Below are 6,857 nucleotides of genomic sequence, written 5' to 3' on the forward strand. Positions count from 1 at the left end.
TTTTTCTCGGTCACTGCTATTCTATTAAGTCATTTCAATGGAGATGGGGAAAGAAGGAAGATAATGACCTAGTTCTATATACTCAAGAATGTTAATCATTTAGCAAATATTAAAGCAAACATTCATGTAGCATATGAATACACATTTCATATATAGGTTTTATATATATACATTCATGTGAATATACATGTAAAGTTGCATATATGTATATATATGCATACCTATATATATATATGTATATGCATGAACATACAATTGCACACAAATACTTGCAGAGAAGTAAGTTATTTTGGTTGTCTGTCTAAGCTAATCACTTTAGATCTCATCTCCATATTGCTAAGGCAGTCTTGAATATTCAATGTCCTCCCATTTCTCTCAGCCTCTTCTCTCTGATTGGAGGACAGAAGATTAAATTACTAAATTTCTAAAAGTTCCTTTATAAGGTACAAAATGGTACTTCCATTTCACTCCATTCTACATCTGCAGGGGCAGGGACTATTTTTTCTTAGTTGTATACTTAGTGTTTAGCATAATGCTTGGTACAGAATAAGAACTTAATCACTATATATTGGTTTGAATTGGAAAAATTCTTTATCTACCATTTTCCTGTGAATAATTAAGGCAATTTCTTTTGAGAACATTTCAAAATATTCTAGAACATTTTATTAAAAGAAAGAGGAATCACAAAACTTAAAATGTTTGAATAAGAAATCTTTCTTCCTCCAAATCACAGTTAGAAGTACAAGCAGAACAAGCAGATTAAAGTTCTGCCCCATCACACTAAAATTTAAAGGATAAAGATATTTACAATGATCAGTTCCTGTTCTGGGCAAGACTTTCTCTATACTTGATCTAACAAAACCTGTGTTCAACTGGGTTTGTTTTTAAAGGCAGAAATAGCAAAGTTGTGATTTTGTTATTGTTCATCTGTGTCTGACTCTTTGTAACTCCATTTGGAATTTTCTTGGCAAAGGTAATAAAGTGATATGCCATTTCTTTCTTTAGATCATTTTACAAATAAGGAAACTGAGGCAAACAGGGCTAAGTAACTTGTCCAGGGCCACACAGGCTCTCTGTTTCTTTTTGCTTTCAGCACTTTTCTAATTTTCTAACTGGTTTGAAGCTCCTCTGTTACCTTCAACCTAATTTAATCCTACTGTAGAGGGTCACAGTCAATGGGGAAACTCCGTGTAAGGCATAAGACCCTTCATCCCAGAGGGAACCTGCTAACAATGTCTTTTTTGGCTCCCCATCAGTCCTAAGGACTCTTGGCCTTCCTGAGAAGTCAGGGGGTGATGACAACCTGTGCTGAGACTGAAACAGAGTGATAGCAGATGGTGAACTACATACAACAGCAAGTTGTTTATGTGGTCCCAGGTGTTCAGTGTTGGTTTTGTTCCATTATAAAAAGCGGAAAGTCCTTGAAATAAATGGGTTCCATTTTTCCACCTTCCTCAGTCCTACCTCATGACTTCTCCACTAGGAAGGGATATTTTAATCAACCCAGTGTGGGGACTCTAGAAAGCAGGACACAGCACTTTACCAGTGTACAGCCTCAGCACATACTTCAGCTTCTAGGAGCCAAAGTATCAAGTGGATATCAAAGCTAGATAAGCAGTCCTGAAAATGACTTGGCAGCTTTCACACCAGAAGTCCTGGTCGTCACTGAACATTCATACCTCCAAGAGTGTAGAGTATAGTCCTATGCATTATTAAGGGGCAAAGATTAGGTGAGATCTTCCCTCATTGGAATTATGGTTCCTGAAACAAAACAGGCCCTTTTTGCTCCCCTAAACTACAATTACTTTAAATAGACACATCAGTTCTAATAAAATTACTCATTTTCTTTCCTTTAAACTTCCATTTATCTTGTTCCCCTTTTCTAATTTCTGCTTCTAAATTTCATAATTATGATTTATAAAAAAGTTCCTCATTCTCTCTCCCTGCCTCCGTCCTTCTCTTTCTCTCTCTTTTCTCCTCTCCCTATTCCTGTCCCACTCCATCTCTCTGCCTCTCTCTCTCTCTCTCTCTGTCTTTTTCTCTCTCTCTTTCTCTCTGTCTGTCTGTCTATGTCTCTCTGTCTCTGTCTCTGTTTCTGTCTCTGTTTCTGTCTGTCTGTCTCTCTCTCTCTCTCTCTCTCTCTCTCTCTCTGTGTGTGTGTGTGTGTGTGTGTGTGTGTGTATCTGTCTGTCTATCTGTCTCTGTCTCTTTCAATATAATTATGATTATGGCAATAGAATTGGCCCAGAGCATAGGGTTGTCTTCTCACTGGACTGAAGTAATAATGGAATTTGGCAGCCTATTTTCTGGCATAAAAGATAATATTGCTAATGAGAATGCCATTTGCCTAAATGCAATAAAACTTTGTGGATGTACCCTCACAGAAAACATTGGCATTTAATACACTATGTTTTTGTAAAGAGAAAAAACAGACATAACGTGGGAGTGACCAAGGCAATATATGACAGAGTGCTGGATAGATATTAAACTTTTCCTCTTTAAGCTAAATATTCACATTCAACAAAAGTGAAGGCCTCAAGGCAAGACAACTAGCAGAAGATTTAATGTCAATAGATTAGAGTATTTTTGTGATTGTAAACAGTTTGTTACTAACTTATAGGGAAAACTGAGCCAACATATATGTAACAACAGTGAAAAAGAAAAGGAGTGGGGAGATTTCAGAGATTTAGTGTACAGTACCACATGTACTCATCTAGATCAAAATACTTGCAAACACCAATACTGATTTGTTGCAAATGATGGGAAAAATCAGTTTTTAACAAAAAGATGAAAACACCACAGGATTTATCAGAAGTATAGTTTGTCTGACTTTAAAAAGATGTCATTCAACTCCATAAAAAAGTAAAATTACAAGCACAACTTGGAGAGACTTGACTCAGTAAGAAAGACAAAATTCCATTTTGTGTGGGTAGTAACTATCTAAAGTGGTTTTTGCAATGCTATTTTTGAGCCAAACACCTATGGTACATCTCAGTTACTCAGTACTAGCCACATTAAGAACATAATCCAGATTTATGACCAAAGAAGAACTAGAGATCACTATTGACCACAAAATAGAAAATTTTGATTATATCAAATTGAAACGTTTTTGTACAAACAAAACAAAGGCAGACAAGATTAGAAGGGAAACAAACTGGGAAAACATTTTTACAATCAAAGATTCTGATAAAGACCTCATTTCCAAAATATATAGAGAATTGATGCTAATTTATAAGAAATTAAACCATTCTCCAATTGATAAATGGTCAAAGGATATGAACAGACAATTCTCAGACGAAGAAATTGAAACTATTTATAGACATATGAAAATATGCTCCAAATCATTATTAATCAGAGAAATGCAAATGAAGACAACTCTGAGATACCACTACACATCTGTCAGATTGGCTAGAGTGACAGGGAAAGATACTGTGGAATGTGGGAAAACAGGGACACTGATACATTGTTGGTGGAATTGTGAACACATCTAGCCATTCTGGAGAGCAATTTGGAACTATGCTCAAAAAGTTATCAAACTGTGCATACCCTTTGATCCAGTAGTGTTTCTACTGGGCTTATACCCCAAAGAGATCCTAAAGAAGGGAAAGGGACCTGTATGTGCCAAAATGTTTGTGGCAGCCCTGTTTGTAGTGGCTAGAAGCTGGAAAATGAATGGATGCCCATCAATTGGAGAATGGTTGAGTAAATTGTGGTATATGAATGTTATGGAATATTATTGTTCTGTAAGAAATGACCAGCAGGATGAATACAGAGAGGACTGGCGAGACTTACGTGAATTGATGCTAAGTGAAATGAGCAGAATCAGGAGATCATTATATACCTCAATAACGATACTGTTTGAGGATGTATTCTGATGGAAGTGGATCTCTTTGTTAAAGAGAGCTAATTCAGTTTCAATTGATCAAGGATGGACAGAAGCAGCTACACCCAAAGAAAGAACACTGGGAAATGAATATAAACTGCCTGCATTTTTGTTTTTCTTCCCGGGTTATTTATACCTTCTGAATCCAATTCTCCCTGTGCAACAAGAAAAATGTTCAGTTCCACACACATATATTGTATCTAAGATATACTGTAACCTATTCAACATGTAAAGGACTGCTTGCCATCTGGCAGAGGGGGTGGAGGGAGGGAAGGGAAAAATCGGAACAGAAGTGAGTGCAAAGAATAATATTGTAAAAAATTACCCTGGCATGTGTTCTATCAATAAAAAGTTATTAAAATTATAATAATAATCCAGGACAAGTGGGCTGAACTCTTTCATGATGATTTCAACAGTTTTCATCAAGAATGCTGAAACTGTTAACCTCCTTACTTGTGTTGAAGTCAGACCTTCTTTAGCCAAACTTCCAACTAATGAAGAGATTTCTAATGCTGTTAGACTCCTTTCATGTGGCAAGGTCCCTAGTGTTAATTCTATTCCTGTTAAGACTTACAAGGCAAGTGGTCCACTGCTCACATAAAAGCTGAGTAGAATTTTCCAAGTTATATAGCAAGAGGAGGTTATCCCCTAAGAGTTCAAAGTTGCCTCCATTGATCATCTGCATAAAGGAAAATGAAATATGGTGTACTGTGACAATCCCTGGGGGGTACCTCTCTTTTAATCATTACTCCCAAGATTCTTACCAAAGTTCTGCTTTAATAGGCTTATATTCACCTGGAAGATGATCATTTACCTGAGAGCCATCATATTTTTAGAAAGGCCAGGAATGGTAGATAGGGTTTTGCTGCTCTACAACTCTAAAAAAAAATGGCAGGAACATAACATATCTTTGTATCTTTATGTAATGTTTATCCATTGGACCAAAGCCTTTGATATTGTTAGTCTTGAAAGTTCATGGAAGATATGGAAAATTTTGATTGCCAGTATTGTATGCCAATTTCATAACAGCATGCATATATGCTCTCATGCTTTCCCAATAAATAATGTAGTGAATAGGGCTGTGTGCTTGCTTCTATAACTTTGAGCCTGATGTTTTCAGTGATGATGTCAGATGCTTTCAATAATGATAAAAATGGCATTATTTAACTTGAAAAGGCTTCAAGCAAAGACTAAAATGAAGAGATAGTTGTGTGTAAATTTTTGTTTGCAGATGATTATGCTTTTAATGTGGTCTCTGAGGCACAAAAAAAAATCATCTATTGGCCATTTATGCTCATTTTGGCTTGACAATTAGTACCAAGAAAAGACAGGTTCTCCACAGCCATCACCATATGATACATACATGGAAACATCAATTACAAAATAAATGAAGACATTTTGAATTCTGTGAATAAATTCATTTACCATGGCAGCACAGTTTCCAGAAATGTCCACCTAGATGGTGTAAGATGAAGAACTTTGGAATAGACTGTAAGACATGAGAGACACTGGCATGGAATTGTCCAGAATGGAAAGCCTGCCTCAAAGAAGGTGTTATGTTCTATGAGCAAAGCAGAATTGAAGTAGCTCAAAGGAAATATGAGACATACAATTTTACATCACTACTCCAAATATTTATATGGTCTATTTGTGCCTGATCTGTGGAAGAGTTTTCTGAGCTCATAATAGTCTGACCAGCCACATTCCAATACACTGTATCTTGAACCCAAAGTCATAGTATTATTTTGTTCATCTTTGAACAGGAATTACAACAACCAACTTTACACATTCCTAAATGATTTTTGTATAAATACGTGAATGAAAAAACATGAGATGGTCCTACATAAGATAATAGACATAAATTTAGAGCTAGAAGGAACTTATAGAAGGTTTTCTAGATGAAGAAATAAAGCCCTGAGTATTGAAATGACTTGCCCAGGTCAGATTTTAGTAGTCTTGCTATGAAGATGATGAAGGTGTCCAATATATGAAGACAAATGAGTCTGACTAATCAGATGAAAGACCAATTGAAAATTAATAGACTCCATTTTAGGTATCATAGCTACCTTTATTCATTGTAAATTGTTCTCAGTGTCTAAATTTATGTTCTCTTCTAGGTTGTAGATTTAAAGATGTTAGATGAAATCTCCAAAAAGAACTTGAAAAAAGTAAGGAATAGTATATAAGATATATTTGTATTCCATACCAGAAGAGAGCTATGAAAATACTGAATACCAAATCTTTTAGACTTCTATCAGTAGCATGGAATCATCTTTTGCTGTCATCTCATTCCAGATGGAGATATCTCTAACGCAGAACCAATGTTGCAGAATACTACAGGAGCTTGTAGATTGTCTTTAACATAACCAGAAAACTTTAATTTATTGTTATGCAGGATTTGGGCAATTTTGTCTTGTAGTGGCTTGCTTCCTACTCGACGTATCTGTCATAGACACCCCAGAAGGGAATCAGCACTCTTCAAGATATATAAAGATCTGGGATCATACAGGCCATAAAGGAATATAACTATCTTTGTGATTTCCAAAATGAACTGGCTGCACATCTGTCAGCAAAGGCTCAGTATTAAGATCTGTATCTAGAAAAAGAATGATATCAATTTATTACACATTAATAAGATGCTTTCTGAAATTTTATATAATCATTAGAAACTGTTACTAGTATAACCAACTCAAATGAAAAAATGCTTATACAGATATATGCCTAAAGCTTTTTGACAGTTTTCATTTTGGGTTCTTAGTTGGGGTATTAGAAATATAAAAAATATCATTCCTGTAAATGGTCCCCTTGTCAGTTTTATAGGATACTGTATTGTATAATTGTCTTCAACATTGTTTAGATATTTGTCATGACCTCTATACAGTACTAATTAGTAAAAAGAATAGAAAATACCCTAGTCTTTGATATTAATTTGTAGTGCTTGACTATATGAAGATGAGAAATTATTCTAGATACC

At 35.4% G+C, this 6,857-nt stretch overlaps 1 pseudogene; it reads left to right on the plus strand.

Annotated features, from left to right (window-relative positions):
* Positions 1 to 5,870: 5,870 nt before the first annotated feature.
* On the plus strand, positions 5,871 to 6,562 carry LOC127557396 (cyclin-dependent kinase inhibitor 3-like; annotated as a pseudogene).
* The last annotated feature ends 295 nt before the right edge of the window (positions 6,563 to 6,857 follow it).

Source organism: Antechinus flavipes, chromosome 3, assembly GCF_016432865.1.
Source record: "Antechinus flavipes isolate AdamAnt ecotype Samford, QLD, Australia chromosome 3, AdamAnt_v2, whole genome shotgun sequence".
Taxonomy (NCBI): domain Eukaryota; kingdom Metazoa; phylum Chordata; class Mammalia; order Dasyuromorphia; family Dasyuridae; genus Antechinus; species Antechinus flavipes.